Source organism: Lissotriton helveticus, chromosome 5_1, assembly GCF_964261635.1.
Source record: "Lissotriton helveticus chromosome 5_1, aLisHel1.1, whole genome shotgun sequence".
Lineage (NCBI taxonomy): Eukaryota > Metazoa > Chordata > Amphibia > Caudata > Salamandridae > Lissotriton > Lissotriton helveticus.
This window is the reverse complement of record NC_136065.1, coordinates 331,174,287-331,197,249: the sequence shown is the minus strand read 5'-3', so window position 1 is coordinate 331,197,249 and position 22,963 is coordinate 331,174,287.

Here is a 22,963-nt window from a genome sequence, read left to right as displayed (position 1 = left end):
AAAGGCAGCTATGGCATCAAAACCGCATTTCCTGGGTCACACAAATTTATATTAACACAAAGTGCCCTCTTCCATGAGCAGCTGCCCACAGCTGGTAAATCAACCACATAATTGCAATAGTAGAGACACTAGATCAGGGTTCTCCAAACAGTAGCTCACCAGTTACCAGTTACATGTAAGTAGCTCTCCTTTGTGCAGCCCAGCATACTAAATTAGAATCTTTTGTTTCATTGAATGAATATATGTATTCAGAAATTGAAAATGGTTTATTCAATACAAAAATGTTGGAAAAATGGTTGACTTTCCTAAATATATTTAAAGCTGGTATTTGAATGACATGAAATGAATGAATAATCATCTGGTGTTCATCAGACCTAATATTCTTTTTATGAACTTGATGCCAGGAGCATTGTAACTATTGCTGTTTCGTATTACCCTTAAAGAGGCATGCCACATTGATAAAGCACGTTTTACATTACTGATGCAACCACACCTGATGTACTGACGTGAACACTCCTGGCAATCTTGCATATGGTGGCCACTAATGTAATCCTGGCTGAAGTGGACACTATTACAACTCTCATAATGTAAGTAGCTCAGGTAGATTTAATTGAACATAAGTAGCTCTCATTACAGAAAAGGTTGGCAACCCCTGCACTAGACAAATATCAATTCATTTGAACCCAAAAGTTTGTCATATATTCAATTGGGAATGTTTTTTCAGGTTGAAGTTTTTATGTTGTTTTGAAACACAAAGAACTTGATTCAAAGGTAAACTTACACTTTTGTGTAAGTTTACTACTTTTAGGCATTCAAATACTACATGCTGAGTTTTACGACTCTAAAGTTATGTGTATGCAGTTCTCCGCACCAGGAGACTCCGCATTCGGGGTGTAGAACGCTGCACACATGAGTATAGGAAATTCTGAGTAGTGAAACTCTGCACATAGTTTGTAAATACCTAAAAGTAGAAAATGTATACAAAATTGTAAGTTTGCTTTTGTGAATCAGGTCAAAGTTCTCAGTCGTTTGTTCCATTTTTTAATGTTTGTTGCACATTAAAAAGGAACAGTCAACATGTTGTGTTCCGCCTTCAGGCTTGTAGATCAAATAGTCACATTGCAACTTTGTGAGCATATATGTTTCTGCTTCCGGGTTTATGCCCACGGTTCTGCGAGTGTGTGATATTTAAACCCATTGCAAAATGGGCAGGACTAACAAGCAGCATTATTGTTTACCTCAGACACTAAAGGTATACAAGTATTCTTTTCTGTTCCTGTTTTGAATTTGAAGCTAAATTCACACTAATTAATTTTTACATTCTAACCTTTTGATTTACTGTGGTCTTAATGCATAGCCTACGTTTGACTAAATAACATTTTGCTCTCTTTCAATTATGAATAACTCTTGTTCACAGTGGGCAAATGCTAACATATCATTCAATAAACAGGTATTTAGAATTATCTGCCCTACCATGTTGTTGACTTTATTGGTGTTATTTGCTCTATTTCACTTTGCTTTATTATATTCTGATATAATTAGTCCATGACATATAAACTTCTAGAATTAGCTGCTCTATCATGTTGGCTTTGTAGGTGTTAATCGCTCTATCTCATTTCCTTGCTTCATTTTATCAAATGGCTAGTCCAACCATTTCAAGATGCACTTGCAGATCTGTAACTTCCAACTAAAATGGTAGGTTTAAAGTCCGACCGGCATATTATGATGAAGGAGTTTAAATTGGCGTGGTAATCCGATGCGGCTCCGATGGGGTAAAGGAGGCTGTCGGCATTCGGAAAGCGATCATAATCCCTTAAGGACGCCGTTTCCGCTGTCAGGATTATGATGTTGGTTTCCGACAGCCAATCCATGTTGGCCTTTCTGACATTGAATTGGCTGTTGGAAATTGACCTAGCAGGGCCCCCTTCCCCATGGCCCTCCACATGTGGGCCTTAATATCCCTGCACTGTATAGCAGGCACCATGAGGTGCCTTCTCACAGTGCAGGGATGTTTACAAACTTCCATTTTTCAGTGGGCGCTTGTATTTTGGCCCTCAGCACAGGCTCCTACTGAAAAATGGAAGTTTGCGACTGCACCGGGCGGTTCCTTCCCCGAAACGGTGTTGGTTGGAGGTAACTCAGAACGACATCGTAATTAGGCCCAAAATATCTACACAAACGACCCGATTCACAAACTGGACTTTGAACTACTTAAAGCAGTGCTATATTACTACCACTTACTTATAACAAAATGCAATTCACAAAACTAAAATAATCGATGTTTGTGGACCATTTCCAGCAGCTCATTTTACATAGTATGAGCCATATAAATTTCAATACTTTTCCAACGCAAAATGGGTGAAGGGAGAACAAAGACGCATGTTTTACTACAACACTTGCGATTTCGATTCAGGCTGAAACTAAAGTTTGTGCTTCTTTTTCCAGAGTCCTTAGATATGAACACGTTTCACTGTTACTGCTGCTTTATTAACTTTAATACATAACAGTTATGTGCAATTATAGGGTCACACCCCATTTATTTTTCTCTGTTAGGCGGATGATACAAACTTTAAATTAAATTAACTTGCTTTCGTCTGAGTAGAAGCCTACTGCTATGACCCACGGTACCACAGAAGGCGCATTAATGATTGTGATCCACGTCCTGTGACCAGTTAACTGTTGCGCTACCCATGACCAATAATACAAAAAATAAAATGCCCAGGAATGCACAGAATAACTGGTGGTGGAAGGAAGTGTTCCAGATATTTTGGTGCTTCTCACGGCTAGTGTCATTTGGCGTGGCAAAATCTCATTTCCGCCACAGTACTCAGTTTATCAACCTCAGAAGAATGAAATGCCTTGTCAACTCCTCTTAGATTGGAACATGAATGCTGCAGGCTATATACAGGTCCTGCAGCAGGCCTGCAGGTCATAGGGGTTCATTCTCGCTTCTTATATATTTATCTGATGTTTATGTCTCAGGGAAAAGACAGAACTGTCCTGCTCTCGTTGGATAAAATTAGATTGAGAATGATTTCGAAAAATGTTTGACTGGCACAATGCAGGTTAGGGAGAAGAGAGCATGCTAGGGAGAGAAAGAAAACAGCAGCAAACAAAAAAAACAGACATACAATAGTGCTGTACCACAATTTCACAAGTACCTAAAAAAAATGTGTTGTTTATAAAGATGTTTCCGCACAACATTACGAAAAATGTTGGCCTAGTTCATACTGCTAAATAAAACAGATTTTAGAGGAATTAAAGGAACAAAATGCATTTTACATTTGGGTTTACCTACTTGTTTTGAATTGTAGAGTTTATATAGCGGGAAACATCATTTACCCTGCATGCGAAACAACACATGCCATTACAACTTGGTAATTACAACTACCACGTTGTTACATCGCATGCCATTACAACGCAAGCCATTACAATGACTTGTTGTAGGTTGCAGAAGGTGTTGGATTTTAAATCCAACACCTTCCCTACTGTTGCACAAAGTGGAGTTGGAATAGTAAATTATGCTATTCCAACATCCAGCACCCCCTACAGCAAGTTGTTATAATGAATTATGTTGTAATGGTATGTGATGTAACAAAGTGGTCGTTGTAATGACCACGTTGTAATGGCATGCATTCTAAACGCATGCGGTGTAACATGGCCTATTCTTATATAGCACTTCATACCCCAGTGGAGGCTGTGAAGCACTGCAATTCAAAACAGGATTCTTTGGGAACTTTTTTATGGTTGGTTTTGGGTGGGTTCTAGTGTAGACTATATGAGTGAAGTCTGGTCTGGCGAGTGAGAGTTAGAGATGTACTCTAGTGATGCTATGACAAACTGATAGCTGCACATGAGTGTGAGGCATTGCAGAGAGGTGTAAGAATGAATAGGGTACAGCATGCGGATGCCAGAAGTCTTCTTCGCAGTGATCAGTGTCATATACCAAAGAGGAAACTGTAGATATCTGGTTGCACCAGACTAGGACAAAGTCACAAGTGCAGGCTGACCGCTATGGAGCGCGTCAAGGATGCAGTCGATAAGATTTGCGAGGGCCTGCCTTGAGGATTGTGTCGCACAGTGGTGGTTCCAAAGGTGATGTGTGCTGTGGCAGTGATGCAGGTCTTTCAACGGGTCCTGCCCCCATGTGTCTTTTCTGCTCGGGGTTGAGCTGCACATCAGAGGATATGCTCTGGTTCTGCTGGATCCACAGAGAGCACCTTAATTCCACTTCCAAGGGTCCAAAACTGGGGTGGCACCAACACCAGGATATCTGGATAGACTTACAGATGGCAGAGTTCAGGTACAGATGCAAGGTTGTTGAAAGCCTGTTATGTCCCTGAGGCTTAAGATCAGAAGGCCAGCCAACTAGCCCTTGGAGTCACATTGAGTTCCGGGTTCAAGAGATTTAGGACCAGTCCTTCTCACCCAGGCAAGAGGATAGCAGGCAGTAGGTCAGCACAGCAGGGAAGTATTTTCTTCAGAGCAGCAGTCCAGCAGAGTGGCAGTCCTTTCAGCAGCACAGCAGTTCTTCTTTCTGGCAGAATATTGACAGGACCCGAGGCGTAATGAAGTGGTGGTGTCTGGGGTCCTTCTTTTATACCAAGTTGTGCCTTTGATGTTAGGAAATGCTTCTAAAGGCATGCCTTTGAAGTATACAGATGCCATGCCTTCCCAATCCTGGCTCCAGAGTGACGGCATGGGGTATGCAACCCCTTTGTGGGGAGACAAGACATAGCCTATTCAGGTGTAAGTGAGGCTGGGCCCAGCTCCTCTCTCCCGTCCTGCCAGTGATGGCCCATCAAGTCGCATCTAAGCTCTCATTTGGTGTGGCTGTCTAAGAGGTAGACAAAAAAGCCCAACTTCCAACTACAAACAGTCATGTGACCAGAGACAGGCTGCTGGTACCAAATGGCTTAGGCAAGAAAATGCCAACGTTTTAAAATGCCATTTTCAGAATTGTAATTTAAAATCTTTACCATAAGTTATGATTTTAAATTAGGATTCCAGAAATGTATTTATTTATTTATTTATTTTTACAATTTATAAAGCACAACAAATGCCCGTGGGCGTCTTGGCGCTGTGATTTCAGTTTAAGTCTCAGCAGGGGAAGATGGAACAGCTGTCGGGAGTGATAGGGGCAGACAGATTACTAGTCAAACAGCCATGTCTTCAGCAATTTCCTGAATTGGAACAAAGAATGACTTGATCTAATCAGTAATGGAAGCGAGCTCCAAAGTCTTGCTGCAGTAACTGTAAAACGTCTGTCTCCCCATGTGACAGTCCTACTACGCGGTACCACAAGTTGAAGCTGTGTCAAAGATCTTAGCTGTCTGGTTGGATGGTAGGCAAAGAACTGCTCTCTGAGAATCTCTGGCCCTTGTTTATGGAATGCTTTAAAAGTTAGGCAGAGAGTTTTAAATTGTATCAGATTTCTGATTGTCAACCAATGGTAATTCCTGATTGTTTGGCTGATCGGGTTAAATTTGGAACCAGAGAGCAGTCTTGCCGCAGCGTTCTGAATTGTTTGTAGTTTGGCAACCACCCGGGCTTGAGCATTGGCAAATAGGCCATTACAATAGTCCAGTGAGGAGAGCACCAATGAGCTCACCACAGATTTTTTTACACTCTCTGGGAGAAACGGGACTATTTTCCTTATAAGCCTAAGTTTGTGGAATGCAGAGGATACAGTTTGATTTGCATGGGTGACAAAATTGAGCTTTTCGTCAAAAATGACTCCCAAGTTCCTGACCTTTCGGACGGGACTTCGTAGAGTTCCCAGTGACGGAGGCCACCATACTGACGACCATAATACTATATATATATATATATATTATACTATAATACATAAGACTTTTCTTTTTAATTAATTAGACCCTGTTTTTTCTTTTTTTCTTGAAGGCACGCTTTTTAGTCTTAGCGCCTGGACGCCTCAGGAAGCTGTAGCGCTTAATAAAACCCTTTTTCATTTCATTTCATTTAATTTCATAATGGGGAAATTTTTCCAAAGATGACCACCTCCGTCTTCTCAGTATTAAGCCTGAGGCAGTTATTGCTCATCCAGTCTTTGATCGCTAACATGCCTTCTTGAAAGCGAGCAGCTACCTCTGTTCCATCATTATTTACGGCCAGCACCAGTTGGGTGTCGTCAGCGTAGGAGGTAAGGCTCATCCGGTAGGTTTTAATTACTCTTGCTAAGTCCGACACATAGATGTTAAAAAGTGTCGGACTTAGGGATGAGCCTTGGGGGACCCCACAGGGTAACGCCAAATCGGCCGATTTAAAGGGCCCTAGCGTTACCGCCTGTGTCCTATCAGATAGAAAGGAAGCAAGCAGGTCCTTCGCTTTGGAATGGATGCCCAGATTTCCGACACGGTCAATCAAAGTAGAGTGATTGACCGTGTCGAAAGCCACAGATAAGTCCAGCAGTATTAACACTGCTGTCCCCCCTGGTCCCTGATGGTTCTAATATCATCAGCGGCTTTAATAAGGGCAGTCTCTGTACCATGTAATTTGCGAAACCCAAACTGTGAGTCATCCAGCAAGTTGTTTTGTTCGATGTATTCGGAAAGTTGACGATTCATTGCCCTCTCCACCACCTTCGCTAGGAACGGCAAGCTAGCTATTGATCGGTAGTTCTTCAACAGGTCTTTGTCCAGACATGGTTTTTTGAGAAGTGGTTTCAAAAGGGTGTTCTTCAACATGTCCGCATAGATTCCTGATTTAAACATCACATTAAAGATTTGTGTAATGACTTCACTTATGAAGTCCATTACCGGAGGAAAAACTTTAGGCGGACAGGGGTCGAGCTGCGACCTTGTTTTTATGAGTTTCATAATGTCCGTTATCTGTTCTTCCTTCATTTCTGTAAATTGGATTAGTGAACAGTCAGGGGGCGTGAAATTGGTTGTGGAGGTAGAAGACTTGTTCTTAGCAGAGAAATCTGAATAGATGTCTTGTACTTTATCAAAAAAGAAATTGGCTAACGAGTCACAGAGGGCCTGAGAGGGCATAGGAGCTAAGTCAGAAGATTTTCCGGCCAGTTGTTTCACCACCTCATACAGTTGTTTACTGGAGTTCTTAGCGTTGTTAATTTGTTCACTAAAGAACTTCTTTTTCGCCTCGATGATCATTTTTTTGTAACTAACTAATGTCTCCCCAAATCGCAATTTACTATCCAAGTCGTAGGATCTACGCCAGTATCGTTCGTGTTTCCTGCAAACTTGCTTTTGTGTTCTTAGCTCTTCCATGAACCAGGGTGCTGATTGTCGTGTCCTGTTTCTCGATATGGTGTTGGATGGCACCAGTAGGTCCATCGCACTGCCTATCCAAACGGAAAATTGTTTCGCGGCTGTGTTTGCGTCAGCAGAAATAATTGGGTGAGTTCTGGCCTGTAGCGTTCTTAATGCCACAATATCTATGTCCTTCCAAACTTTGAAAGGCTCTTGACTTAAAGGAATCTGTTCAAGAATGGGAACATCTGTAATCAAGATGGTACTAAAGATAGCAGCATGATCAGACCATGTAAGAGGCAGGGTGTTTTGTATAGTTAGTTCTTTTATATTCGAGAAGATGCCATCCAAGGTGTGTCCGGCTTCGTGTGTGGGTACTTTTATTAATTGAACGAGCCCTAAAGTTTCTAAGTCGGCCATTAAGGCTTGAGTTTCAGTGTCATCCGTTTTTTCTAAATGAAAATTCAGATCACCCAGGACCATGAAGGAGTCTTCTATTGCCAGCGATTCAAGCAGTGAATTGAGATTAGATAGAAATTCAGAACGAGGGTCAGGTGGTCTATATATAAGTGGTCCTTTTAGATTATAAGAGGTGGTCAGCATGATGGCAAATTGGAGAGCTTCGCAGGCGGTAGAGGGTATAGGAAAAATTCTTACAGAGAAGCTATTTCGAGTGATTATTGCCAAACCGCCTCCTTTCTTTCCCTGTCTGTCCAGTCGGTATATCTTGTAACCCTGCGGAACTGCGACCACTAAATCTGGATCTGATGTATCGTCCATCCAGGTCTCTGTGATGAATAGTATATCTATGTTCCAATCTTGGATTAGATCTGCTATATCCTGCCTATGCCTGCCCAGAGAGCGGGCATTAATAAGTGTAGATATAATTTTCTTGGTTTTGTTGTTCGTGCCTTGTGAGACATTAACTTTGTTATTAAAAAGGGGAAGGACAGATTTACAGCTAGGACAACTAAGAATTCTGGTGCGCAGTAAGGTCTCCTGCTCATACTGATGGCAGGTGCCACAGTGGGCAGACCTCAGCTGGATAAGTTCCAGGTGAGAGTAAGTCATCTTGGTAGTCACATTGCCTGGAGCAGGGGTCGTGGCCCTGAGCCCGGTCCTGGCGCGTCGGGCGCAGACGGGCTTGCCTTTGGCGCGCCCGCCCGCTGCGCGGGCGAGATGACAACATCCTTATATCCGGTATAGAGGAGGGTGGGAGGCGGCCAGCAGCTGGACCGCTACCCTTTCCTCCCCCTAATATGGCGTCTGAATTAACTCTCTCCCGCAGCGTCAGCATGTAATCTGCAGCGCTGGGAGCGGCGTAATGCAAGGTGAGGCTTACAATTCTTTTAAAATGTCACATAAAACAAATTAAATGCGGCCAAACAATTGATAAATGCGGTCTTTTAAAATACTCGCGAACTGAGCCCCCGGCTTTCCCCCTCAGGGGTGAGACAAACTAGAGTCAGCGCGTTCGCACTACGATATTCTTTAAATACCCTCGGAGGGTGGGAGGCGGCCAGCAGCTGGACCGCTACCCTTTCCTCCCCCTAATATGGCGTCTGAATTAACTCTCTCCCGCAGCGTCAGCATGTAATCTGCAGTGCTGGGAGCGGCGTAATCCAAGGTGAGGCTTACAATTCTTTTAAAAAGTCACATAAAACAAATTAAATGCGGCCAAACAATTGATAAATGCGGTCTTTTAAAATACTCGCGAACTGAGCCCCCGGATTTCCGCCTCAGGGGTGAGACAAACTAGAGCCTCACCAAACACCAAACGTGAGCCAGTCATCTCTTCTCATTTGGAAATATTACTTATAAACTGTACTGAAGCAACTCCAATGTTATCCTATGGGTGAGATAGGCCTCGCAGTAGTGAAGAATACATTTAAGAGTCTTTTCACTCCCAGGACATGTCAAACTTAAAAGTACATGTTTAACGTTTTAGATACACTGCACCCTGCCCTTGAGGCTGTCTAGGGCCTACATTAGGCAGGACCTACATTTATTAAAAAGGAAGGTTTGGACCTGGCAAAAGGTTTATTTTGCCAGGTTGAATTGGCAATTTAAACTGCACAACCAGGTTCTGCAATGGCAGGCCTGAGACATACTTAAATGTCTACTTAAATGGATGTTACAATCATTGCTGCAGGTCCCCTAGTAGCATTTAATTTACAGGTCCTGGGCACATGTAGTGCCACTTTACAAGGGACTTACAAGCAAATTAAATATGCCAGTTGGGTATTAGCTATTGTTGCAATGTTTTAGAGAAAGAGCACAAGCCAGTCAAGAATTCTTTATTTCGATTAATAAAAATCATAAAAGAAAACAGTACAAGAAAGACAATCCTCTGCACAATACAATATAAAATGGTAGTACACATTCGATTCTTAAAATTCATATGTATACACAAAATTGCATTATTTAAAATACATCATATATGATATCAAAATTTAAAAGTTTAAAAAGGAACCCTTGTTCAATGGCTTTCCGGACAATATAAGAGCATCATACAGTATAACAATTTGTAACCATGGACCTCTGTAGACCCTCCGGGGTGAATGCAGTTAAGAGGGTCTTTTTTATTTATCCGGGCTGCGGCCACCAGGAAGCTAGCTACACTATATGTGACCCGGACAGAGCTGAGCATTTGTAGGTGCATAAGGGCGGGCCTTACTTGTACAAATCCAATTTCCCGCAGGATTGGTTTTAAAAATTTGTTACGGACCTCCAAGTAGCGCTCACAGAACATTACCAAATGGAGTGTGTCCTGAACAGAGAAACTGTCACAGCAGCAGGGTGGGGCATCTTCTGGTTTCCCCCACTTAGGGAATATACCCAGCGTGAGGTGGATGAGGTTAAACCGGAATCTCACCATCAGAAAGCGATGGAAAGGTTTGGTAACATACAACAAATAAGGTTCAGTGGATGGAGAAATTAATAAACCATAAATCCTTCTGACAAGTGGTTTTCTAAGTTCCTCCTCCTCCCTCTCGGCCACCAACAACCTGAGAAAGCTATGTTTAATCCACCCTATGTCCTCCCTCTTGATGCCCTGTGGCGAAGAATACAAATCTGGTCGGCCCAACCTGTCGCATGCCGCTCTAACATACGAAACCCATGGGACCCTCTCCGCCTTCTCCAGGGCAACACAATCCTTCAGAATCAGGTGGTTAAGACTAATCTCCTCATTCAGCCAAGTTTTTGCACAACAAATCAATGGTGCCATCTTTAATTGGTCCGAGATATAGCCCTGGCCCAGTTCAGAGTGTATTGAAAATGTGGGGGACGATTGCGGGAGTGATAGGAGGGATCTAAAAAACCTAATTTCTGCAATTTGTATGTTGGTCGTAGCTGCATAAGCCCAAATTGACGCTCCATAGGACGCAATCGCAAGACACTTTGATTTATAAATCTTAAGTATGGCATCCATGGGTCTTGCTCCCAGTCTCTTAGAGAAGTTCAAAAGAGCTGTGGTGGATCTCACTACTACATTGCTCCTTAGCTTCATCTGCTGCCCCAATTACCCTTCTCGGCAGAAAGAACTCCCAGATAGGGGAAAGAGGGCACCCTCGTCAGGACCGTCCCATTACACCTGAAGCTTTTCACCTTCATGTTCTTACTCCACGCTCCGGCCACCATTACATGGGATTTAGTGGTGTTAACTTTTAGATCCAGGGCCTCCATGAAGCTGCCAAAATGGTCCAGCAGCCTGTGTAGGCCCAGGCCTGTGCGTGCCAGAAGAACGGCATAATCCGCTAAATTTCCCGGTGCACCGGCCTTCCCTCGTAACCCTGACAGAGACTGAGAGGTCCTGGTGAAGGTAGCCTAGAAAGTTACCCAATGCTTCATCCAGGCCTAACTCACGTAAAATCCTCCATAATTTCGAGCGATTGACTAGGTGAAATGCTGCAGAAAGGTCCATAAAACCCAGATATAAATAACCATCCTTTGCAACTGTATATTTGCTTATAAGGAGGTGTACATTTAGGCATTGATCCATGGTACCCCTTCCCTGCCAGCCAATCCCCCACTCTCTTGAGTATGACTCTGCCCATGATCTTAACGGCAGAGTCGAGCAGTGAGATTGGCCTATAACAGGCCGGGTCCCCTCTGCACCCTTTCTTGAAAATAGGGACTATAACGGAAGAGCTCCAGGATGGTGGGAAACCAGCTGTGGGCACCGCGTTAAACACATTGGTCAGGATTTTGGACCAAAATTGTGGATACAAGATATACAAATCTGCGGGGACACCATCCGGACCCGTTGCCTTGTGTCTAGTAGTCTCTCTGATCGCCCTTTCTACCTCAGCCAAGTGAAACCTAACTGGCGTGTTATTCCCAAAAGGAGCTTCGCCGCCCAATAAAGGGCCCCCCTGATCAATTTCATAGATACCTTTAAAATGTAAAAGCCAACTGTCATCAGGGATAACACAGTCCATGTCCAGATTCTCCTGGTCCGAGAGGAATGGCTGGTTTATAATAGCCCAAAACTTTCTGCTGTCCCTCAACACATCCATGGATTGCAGATTTTCCCAGGCTTCCTCCTTAATTTGACGTTTGCGCGTAGCAATGGCAGATTTATACTCCTTGCGGAGTTGTGCCACTAGTGCCCTATTCCTCGGCCTATGTTTTAGTGCCTCAAGCAGAGCACCATGGGTCTTAGAACAGTTTTTATCAAACCCTTTGTGAGCCCTCATAATATGTGTACTTTTCCCACCCTCTAGGTTCTTGGCGATCTGCTTGCACACCGCTACATAAGCTGCAACAACGTCGGCTCCTGCAGCGGTGTCATCCAAGCAGACAGCCAAATTGGCCTCAGTTTTATTCGCTAATTCCTCAAAGAAAGCCTCTGGGACAACCCTATTCCATTTGATACGTCTCCCTTGATCAGTGGATGACAAATCCTTGGGCACCCCTCCCCTTAGCTCCTTCTGGTGCCTACCAATGCAGAGGTCAGCTACCAGGAGAACCGGGTATGGTCACTGAAAGTTGAGATCACTGCACCGTAGGCTGAGATTTTGTCCAAGAGACCAGGGGATAAAAAAATGTAATCGATAACCGAGTTTGCTCCTCGCTCTATAAAGGTGGGGACTCTCTCCTCTCTGTTGCCAACACCTGGTTCAAATAAATTCATATAGGAGAGAAGGGCCTCAAGGGCCTCTCCCATCTTACTGTGCTCAAAATGGGGTACCCCCTCGGGTGGTAGCCCTCCATGAATATCATTATAGCACTCCCAGGGGCAAGGATGTATATTAAAATCACCCAGAAGCACCAAATCTGGGGCAGAAGATTGTTCCTGTGTGTATACTGAAAAATTGCTCTAGGGTGATAAGGTGCTCATTCTGTAAAGAGCCCTCCCTCGAGTTATAAAAATTAATTATTAAGAATTTGTGCTGATCAGAAACAGTCCATTCAATTATTAAAAAGTTCATAGAATCAGTTTCTAGTTTTCTACAGGCCCCTGCTAGGTTTAGAGAAAAGATGACAAGCAGACCCTCTTTAGGTCTTCCCGCTGTCCCATGAACAGCAGAGATAGCAAAGCTAACATATCCATCCAGTAAAACACTGGGCGAGGTATCCCAAGTTTCCTGGAGGGCAATAATCTTGTGGTGCCTGATGTACTCCAACCATATAGGGTCATTGATTTTAGATCTGATACCCGCCACGTTCAAGGTCAGAATTTTACAGATATGCCTCTGTTCTCCTACCTCAGCCCTCATCCCTGCCAAACAGGGAGATAGTCAATCGTTCGACTCCATTGGGGACAGGGGAGAAAAACGATTAGCGATACTTATCTCTACTAAGGGTGGACCGCGCTGCTGTGCATTTGAAGGTATGCTCGATAGACCCCCTAACCACCCTCCCAGGGAGCTCCCGTGTAGGCCTTTGTGCGATGTTATTAGCCTGATGACACGGCATCTGCAGAATGGTACGGGGAGGCCCATCCTGATATTGCACCAGGGGACGGCCAGGTGGCGCGGTGGACCTGGCTGGGGTTTAGAAAAACCCAAGGAGAAGAGGTCTAATGCCCTTGTCCGTCAGGTCGGAGGCATCCCAGAACAGTCTTTGAGCGCTGGCCTGGTCATTAAAATTAACCACCACACAATCCCCTGGAATGCATTTTTGGCGACACCCAACCCAACTAACCCTTCTTGCCATAATCACACTACTTGTGATATCTGTGCCTCCACTGCAAAACTGCGAACACCATTGCCTAGCCAGGAACATAATATCTTGTGTTGTTTCGTTGTGGCCCATCGTTACGGAGGGAACCCCCGTAAAAACGGCCACTAACGGGGCGGCCTCTGGCGGTAACTTAAGGGGGCGGTCCCTATGACGGCCCTGCCTAAGACCATCTATACTGTTATCACTCCTATTACTAGCTCCAGAGTTGGAGCTCACTATCCCCTCCCTTTTTGGGCCCCCCACACATAACTTCCACTCTAGCTGGGCTTTTATCCCTTAAAACTTCCCGGTCCTTGTTCCTAGTGCTATCACGGGGGTCACTGACGATTGGGTTCTGAGGGATGACCATGTTTAATTTTGGATCAGCCTGTTGTTTGAGAAAAGCGTCAATTTTCTCACATTTGCCCAATAACCCCGCTACACATACATTCGATGTGTCCACAATGTCTTTTGCAATGGCCACCAAGGCGGGCTCCAGTCTTGAACAGGTCCTCTACGATATTACTGACAAGGTCCCTTAGGCTACCATCCTGATAGGTAGCCATCCCTGGTGGATATTTCCTCCTAGACGGTTTTGTTATAGTCCTTCTCTTTCGGGTGTGCTTGGGTGGGGCGATCGTGGGGGTTAAGTCCTTGAAATTAGGGGAAGGGTGGGGAAGACTTGGGGAACAGCCAGCACCTTGTCTGTGGGTAGGGGATTTGTTATCACGATTGTGGGTTCAAGTGGGACACTCGAGGTATGAGCAGGTTCTAGTGCCAGATCGATAGAAGCAGAAGCCAACTCCAGTTCCTTTTCCGCGCTAGCAATTTCGTTTGTCAGTACCCCCACAGCAGAGGTTAAATAAGAAATAATTGATTCCGATTTTCTGGGAATCTTGCCATGTTTACCTTCATGTTCACTACGGCAAAGCTGCTTTCTCTTCCCCATGACAGATATCAGTGGGGTGGCCCAGCCCGGCCTCAACCGACCTCGGACGGCCGCAGACGGTCCCGCCCTTGTCCCGGGCTTCTCCCAGGACACTCCCGTGCGTTCCCGCGACGCGGGGAGTGATGTCGATTTTTAAGCGCCTCCTGGCGCGATTCTCCCGTGTGCGGCTTCCGGCCGCGAGGGCTGCTGTGAATTGTAGTCTCTTGTCCCTGGCGCTCTCCCCCACACAGCGGCTGCAATGTGATTGAAAGATGTGGCGGCGGGGGGTGAGCGGGCAAGCAGCGTGAGGCGGCGTTACAAATCAAGGGCGACCCCCAGGAAGGCAGGTAGGTTGTCACGGAAGTTAGCAGAGTTTTTGAATGAGTTTTAGAGAAAGAGCACAAGCACTTTAGCACTGGTTAGCAGTGGTGAAGGGTGCAGAGTCCTAAGGTCAGGAATAACCGGAGGTCTAAAGTCAAAATATTAGGGGGAAACCACGCCAATGAGGCCAGGTCTAACAAGTGTCCCCTCCAGCTATAAGTAGGCAGAACTACCCAACTCCTTGGAAGTTCTCTTTAGTAAGGCGGAAGAACCTGGAGAGACCATCTGCATTGGCATGGTATGTTCGAGGGCGTGTTCCAACGCAAAGGCCATTCCCTCTAGGGATATGGGCCACTTTAACAGTTTGGTATTCTCGCCCCTCATCTGCATTAACCATATGAGGGGTTTGGGGTCTGTATGAACCCGGAAGTGAGCGCCAAACAGATATGGTCTCAGCTTTTTTGGTGCTCAGACGACAGCAAAGGCTTCCCTTTATATTGCACCCCATGTCTGTTCCAGGAGAAGAAACCTCCTAATGATAAAGGCTGCAGGTTGGTTCAGGCCCTTTTCATTTAGCTGCAAGCATGGCCCCTATTCCATGCTCTGAGGCATGTGTCTGCACAATGAATTCTTGGTAGCAGTCAGGGTCCTTGAGCACGAATGCTGTGCACATGGCCTCCTTCAGGGTGTCAAAAGTTTATTGTCACGCCTCTGTCGACATCAACTGACAAAGCTGCGTCTTGGAAGTCAGCTCCATTAAGGGTCCAACAATGGTGCCATACTCCTTGACAATTCTCCTGTAGTGGCCGATGAGGCTTAAAAAGGCTCTCTCCTCTGTCTAGGGCTTAAGGGGTTCCCAAGCCAGAATGGCTTTCACCTTGACTCGGAGGGGCTACACCTTGTCTCATCCCTCTTGGTGACCCAAGTAGACCATTGAACCCTGCCCTATATGGCAATTACTGGCCTTGATATTCAGGCCTGCCCTCTGCAGAGCCTGAAACACTTATCTGAGGTGGCACAGGTAGTCCTCCCACCTAGAACTGAAGACCGCAATGTCCTCTAGTTAGGTGGCACTGAAATTCTTCAACCTAGCCACGACATGTCTTACCAACCTCTGGAAGGTGGTAGAGCCATTATTCAACCCGAAAGGCATGAGCCAGAACTGGAAATGCCCTTCTGCGGTAGAAAATCCAGACCTCCCTTCGGCCCCTCGATCAAGGCAATCTGCCAGTACCCAGGTGTTAAATCAAACATGCTGAGCAACTAAGCAGCTCCCAGCCGATCTATGAGCTCATCAGAGCTGGGGATAGGGTGCACATAAGTCTTGGTGATTGCATTGAGTCTCCTGTAGTCAACACAGAACCTAAGTACTGGAGTGACATCTGAAGAGGCAGCCTTGGGTACCAACACCACCCACTGGGCTGAACCAAGGGCTGTTTGAGGGCTCAGTTACCCCTAACTCCAGCATCCTGGAGACCTCTTCCTTAATGCTGACTCTCATCTTATCAGGTATCCTGCAAAGTTTATTCTTCAGAGGCATGCTGTCCCCAGTATCAATATCATGCGTGCACCATGCAGTGAGTACTGGAGTAAGGGATAAGAGTGAGGCAAACTGCCCCAACAACAGTTGGCAGTCTCTTTTGCTCAAGGGTCAGTGTACGGGGGAGGCTGATATCCTCCACTGCTACATCCTGCTTCTTTGAAGACAGGAGGTCCGGGAAAGGTTCACTGTCCTCTTCCACCCCACCATCTGTGACTAGGAGCATGGATAATTCAGACTTCTCACAGTGGAGCTTGAGGCGGCTGACATGTAGGGCCCTTAAATGGTTCGTAGGAGTCTTGAGGTCCACCAAGTAGGTGACATCACTCTTATGCTCCTTCACCTCATAAAGCCCTGAGCAGTGGTCTTGTAGGGCCCTAAGCTCCCTGGGCTTCATAACCCACACTTTTTGGCCAGACTGAAACTCGACCAAAGTGGCTTTCTGGTCATACCACCGTTTCATGCCCTCCTGGTTGACTTTTAGATTCTCTTGTGCTTGCTCCCAGAAGTGCTTCATCTGGTTATGGAGTGCCAGCATGTAGCTGACCACATCAAAAGGTGCCTTCCCTGGAGCTTGCACCTAGCCCTACTTCATCAGATCAAGCGATCCCCTCACAGGGTGCCCGTATAGAAGTTCAAAGCGGCTTGAGTCAACCCCATTCTGCAGTACTTCCCTGTAGGCAAATAGAAGGCATGGAAGAAAGACGTTCCACTTCTGCCTCATGGGATCTGATTGGCCCATTATCATGCTTTTTACGGTGAGGTTGAACCTTCCGACAAGCCCATTGGTGTGAGGGTGGCAAAGAGTGGAGAACTTGTAATTTACGAACAAGGGTAAAAAAATTAGCGTGAGTGGACCAAGTAAGCAGAATGTATGTCAACAGGTTAGGATACCAACCACCTCATTGAGAGAGGAGAGAACTGAATTGCCCAAAACCCATCATTCACAAATCGTGAGTTGTCATCATTTGGGTCTGGCCTCCTCTCGTTCGGGTACTCAGTCTAGGAAAATGACTGAGATATCCACGGCTGTTTACCAATAAGAGGATGGCTGGTGACTCCACAGAGCACACCATGAAACCCATAGGCATAGACTCTTGCCAAGTGAAGAGGGTTCTTGAAACAAAGAATAACCGGTGCAGCGCTAAATCATACGAAAAAGGTGTGTTAAAAATGACTCAGGGAACTCCATACCAATTTTATTCTCAGAGTGCCCCTGTCATGGTTAAAAAGCAGACCGCTAACAATTGAAACTCAAAAGTTAGACAATGGAAAAGGTCGACATGTTTCTGCCCTCTCAAGGATCTACAAGTATCGGGGCATTCCTCAGGACCAATTAGCTAGAAAAAATAATTAGCCGCTGCTATGAAGTGAAGAACCAAAAAAGTGCTAAATTACAAAATAAACAGTTCATATACTCCACCGACATTATCCAACTTGGCAGCAGTGGAACAAATTGTCGGTCACCCACAAAAGTTGGGTGTCACCCTCACCTCTACCTGGTAATTACTCAGGGAAGGGGGCCCTGCTCTGTCCGTCGGTACCCAAGGGCGGTCAATGAGCAATGGGGTATCGACAGACAGAGCGGGGATATTCACCATATCGCTGTATGACACTGCACAGATACAAATCCTATCCCACCGCTGCCACCAATGTTAGAAATTGGGTTGCTGGTTGACTAGGGTGTGAGCCCTGGTCTCGCACCAACCACAATCCTAGTCAGGGTAAAACTCAAATTAACTTGAGCTCAAATTCCTGATAGCTTGGCACAGAGCAGTCAGGTTTAACTTAGAGGCAATGAGTAAAGTATTTATATGACACTTCAAATAGCAAAACAGTGAAAACACCACACAAAAAAGAATCCCACACCAGGTTAGAAAAATAGCGCTTAGTTTAATAATAAAACAATACTAAAACGTCAAAACTGGAGATATTAAATTGTACATTTTTAGGACAAAATATTGTGAAAAACTGCCAACTGTAGACTCCAAAAGTAGCCTCTGAACCTCCTGGGCTCTCTGCCGCACACTCAGCTGCCGCTGTCCAGCTTACTGTGACTGCAGCCCACCCACCCCGACAGACCACACCTGGAACCTTGGCATCATGTTCAACTCCTCCCTCACCATGAATCGCCAGATCAACGCTGTCACCTCCACCTGTTTCAACTCCCTCCGCATTCGCCGCAAGACCTCTAAGTGGATCCTCCCAAAGCCAGAAAAACCGTCACCCATGCACTCATAACTTGCAGACTGGACTATGGAAACGCCTTCCCTGCTACACAAACTCCAAACTGTCCAGAAAACTGCAGCCAGACTTGTCCTAGGCATCCCACAACATGAGCACATGACCCAACACCTGCGACACTTCCACTGACTCCCTGTCGAGAAGAGAGCAACCTTCAAGCTACTCACCCATGCCTCCAAATCCTTCCACAAATTCGGACCCAAATACTTCAACAAAAGAATCTCTTTTCACGTACCCAAAAGAAATCTTCACTCTGCCGTTCTCGCCCTAGCAAAGACCCCGCACATCCGCAGACCCAGAGCAGGTGGAGAGCCTTCTCATATGTCGCAGCCAAAGCCTGGAACAAGCTCCCAGTCAACATCAGATGCACCCTTAACTGCATACCATAAGGAAGAGCCTCAAGACCTAGTTTTGGGCTGACCCAGAGCTGCACAGCCCCCTCCTGGCGCCTTGAGACCCTCACGGGTGAGTAGCGCACTTTAAAAGCTCCTCATTGATTGATTGATTGCTTCCCTGTGCACAGCCCTCAAGGTCACCAGTTCGGCACTACAGTCCCACTGACTCTTAGCCCACTTTACATTACTGGTATTTAGCCCTTTGCATGTATTTTTTTTTTGTTCAAAGTCTGTTTTATTTTTGAACAAAAGAGGAAGAAAATGAACATAGGTCCACATGAACACTCATGTATTTATTTTTTGCATTTATTACCCCAGTGCCTGTGTTTTCACTGTCCATCCATTGTAATTAGCCCATTGCACTTCTTACTATTTTTATTGTATTTCCCCCAGTGCTTGTGTCTTCACTGTATTTGACCCATTTGTGCCTGTTTAGTGCTTTTTACGTGTATCTACCTTAGTGTTTGTGTTGACATTTCGAGCCCCCCTGTTCCTGCCATTCACCACTGTTTTTAACCCGCTGCAGCTGTATTTTGTCCTGATCGCCGCCCTTCCACCTCCCTGTCAGACTTCCCAGGACTACTTATGGATGTTGCTGCGCTGCTGTTCTGCCAGCACGCTAAAGGCACGCCAAATGCAAGTCTGTCTGCGCCGGTCCATGCCTGGACCGTGCCCAGTGGCAGGAACCCTGGCCCTCCACTCTCCCACAGATACTCCGCCGCAGACCTCTGTGCCCTAGTCCCTGGATGCAACAACTGCTGCCTCTTATCGCCCTGCTCCACAGTGGGACCTTTCACCTGCATCCACTGTGGTACACCTCCACTCCTGGGGTGACTGCCATCACAGCAACCAGCCCCGCCAGCCGGGACAGCCCTCGAACAACTCATCTGCCTCTTGATCAATGCCAAATCACTCTGCAAACAAGCCACCAAAGTCTGGGACACCATCATCACCCTCGCCCTGGACATGACCTACATTTACAGAGACCTGACTCACTACCACTTTGGCTCCTGACATCGCCACTGCAATACCCATTGGATTCAAAGGTGGTATTGCCATTATACACAAAGAATCAATCGCCTGCACCACCACTGATGACTAAACCACGCGATCAAGGAACATATGAACTTCCAACTTTGCACTGATAATAAAACACTCAAAGGCACCCCACTCACCAACCACCAGGACCACGAACTTGACTAAGTGACGCCATCGCGGAATACATCACCCCGCTCACCATTAAATCCGAACACTACTTCTTCCTAGAATACTTCAACTTCCACATGGATGACACAACGGACATCAATTCCACCAACCCCCAGGAAAGAATGGACAACACTAGGCTCAAGCAGCTGGCCACGAACCTCACCCACAAAGCAGAACACATACTAGACCACATCTGCTAAGCCCACTTTACATCCAACATCAGAATCAGATACATCCACACCATGGAACTCACCTGGTAGAACCACTCCTTCATACACACCGCCCTCACCGGGCCTCCCCACACCATCCCCAACCACCACAGCACCCCATTCCACAGCTGGACCAGGGTCACCCAGCACCAATGGACTGACGCCCACAGCATCACACAGCTCACCATCACCACCAACCTGAACCAGGCTGTGCCGAACTTCAACGCCTCGATCATTAGTGCCGCCGACCGTGTCGCTCACACCAAACCAGCCAAAACGCACAGATTCACCAAACTAGCCAGCTGGTACACCATGGAACTCAGCATGTCGAAGTGCAGATGTAATCAACTGGAAAGAACATGGTGCACCAGCAAGAACAACACCGACCAAGCCACCTTCATGGCAGCCCTCAAAAAATACAAACTCCCCTCAGACCTAGTCACAATTATAGAGCCCCAAAACAATTGTATTGGAGACCCTCAACTATACATTCACTGTAAGTGGTTTATATTTATTCTCTGCTCTTGTGGTTTGGTGGATAGTATCATGACTGGGTCTATCACGTGAGTGTTCTGTCCTCCACGTGGTCTACTATCCTCCACCAGGAGGGAGACTGTGTGGATAAGTGACAGTAGTGATGAGAGTAAAAATTATCTTCTTTCCTGTATGCAATAGTTTATTTAACCAGGAAAGGGAAAAGGTTAAAAGAAACGGCGGTGTTGGAGTGGATGAGTTATTAATTCACAACACCTAGTGATAGGTTGACATGTTTTGGCCAGGGAATGCCCCTACAGGTCCGGTGGCCTTCATCACGACTGATAAGGAAGAGGTCTAGAATTTAGAACGCTTTGTACGTAGTGTAGGTAAGTTGACTCAATTACCACTCTTCGTCAGTGAGCACAATTACATGTATCTGACTTAATGCTATAGGGACAGAAATTTGCCCATAACTGTACAGAAAACATAGTAAATAATATGCTCAATTACTACATTAATGTGCAAGTTTCCCTATATTAAGGCCAACGTGACACTTAGTGCAGACTTTGTGAATACAAATAGTGATGTGTAAATAGTTTATCTTGAAAAAAGAGAATGGTCAGGAGAACGTGCTTACAAAATATGTGCCAGATTGGCCAAAAAAAGCTCTGCTATCTATCATAAATGTATGTAACTATCTAAGCCATACCGTAATTATAAGGTATGTATGATTACTGTGGTGATGTTAAATTGTGAAGTCCAGGCGGGGTAGGTGTACACTTCCAGGGAAAGGTGATAAGGAGAGCATCTATTCCCTTTTGACTGCTAGCGAAAAGTTGCTCGCCTTGGAAAGTGTTTTTTTTTTTAAGAAAAAGTGTTTTTTTACTTGGGTAGATCGTACATTTTATGCGCAACACGTGTAGTCCGTAATCTAAGGAAGCTTTAGTAAACGCCAACTCAAGGAGAAAATTAACAAAACAGTTTACGCCTGACTGTACATTTTATGCAGAATGTGTTTTAAAAAATCTGGTAGAGTATTTATGAAAGACTTTGTTATTGTGCACGAGCTTGCATAATCACAGGAGGAAATTAACAGGCAGTTTACGCATGACCATGCATTTTGCTTAAAAAATCTAGTGGACCGTTCATAAAATATTTTGTTATTGCGCACGAGCTGGGAATAAACAAGCAGTGTTCTTCTGACGTCCCTGTGCCACACGAGATGATAGTTTGTTTGCGTTCTAACAAAAGCGGCGACACTTGGAGTAATAACGGGTGTCATCAAAGTTTAAAAAAATCATAAAACATAGAGATAACTTAAGGGCTCAGCACTCGCGATGAGTTTCTGAACTTTACATACACGGCTCATGAAAGTACACCAGATTTCTTGGATGCCACCATCTTTGTCGAAGACAACAGCCTGAAAACACAAGTCTACCACAAACCCACCGCCCAAAACACTCTCGGGCAGATTTACAATAACTGGCGCATCCCCAGGGATGCGCCAGTTATTGTGCGCCACATTTACAATGCGGCGCACCATGGGGGAAAAACGGCACAGATGCGTGACGCATCTGTGCCGTAAAAGTGGTGCATTGCTGGAGTTGCGACGCAGCTCCAGCAATGCTCTGGGGGCCCTATCTGTCCAATGCTGCATCAAGCCTTTACGCCTGCTTCAAGCAGGCACAGGGTTTTGACGCAGCATTGGCCTAAAAGTTTTAGGAGGCGTTCCTGCGTAGGAACACCCCCCCCCCTGCGCCGGAACGCCTCCTTATGGCGCAGGGCTTTAATTTAAAACGTGACGTATCTCCCAGATGCGTCACGTTGTAAATACCCCGCACAATGGCGCATCTTTTGCGCCGCTACTGTGTCACAAAAGTGATGCAACGGCGGCGTAAAAGAGGTGCAAGGGGCTTGTAAATCTGTCCCTCCATTTCATTTAACAGTTTCCGTCCCGGACTCCTGAGGGAAAAACTCTACTATAGTCAGTTTTTACGCATATGACGCAACTGTAGCACCACAAAAGACTACAGAAAACAAGTTCTTGACCTAATTAATTGAGAGAAAGAGATAACTCAACCAGAATTATTAGAAAATGCCAAAAGACCAAAACAGGCTTGGAAATTGCACATGGGACCTAGTGTGGAAAGTAACATGAGTGACTGACGTCACGCACTGACTGAGGACAGGGCGTTACAAATAGACGAAGCAAGAGGTGTCCATCACAGACCTATTGACCCTCT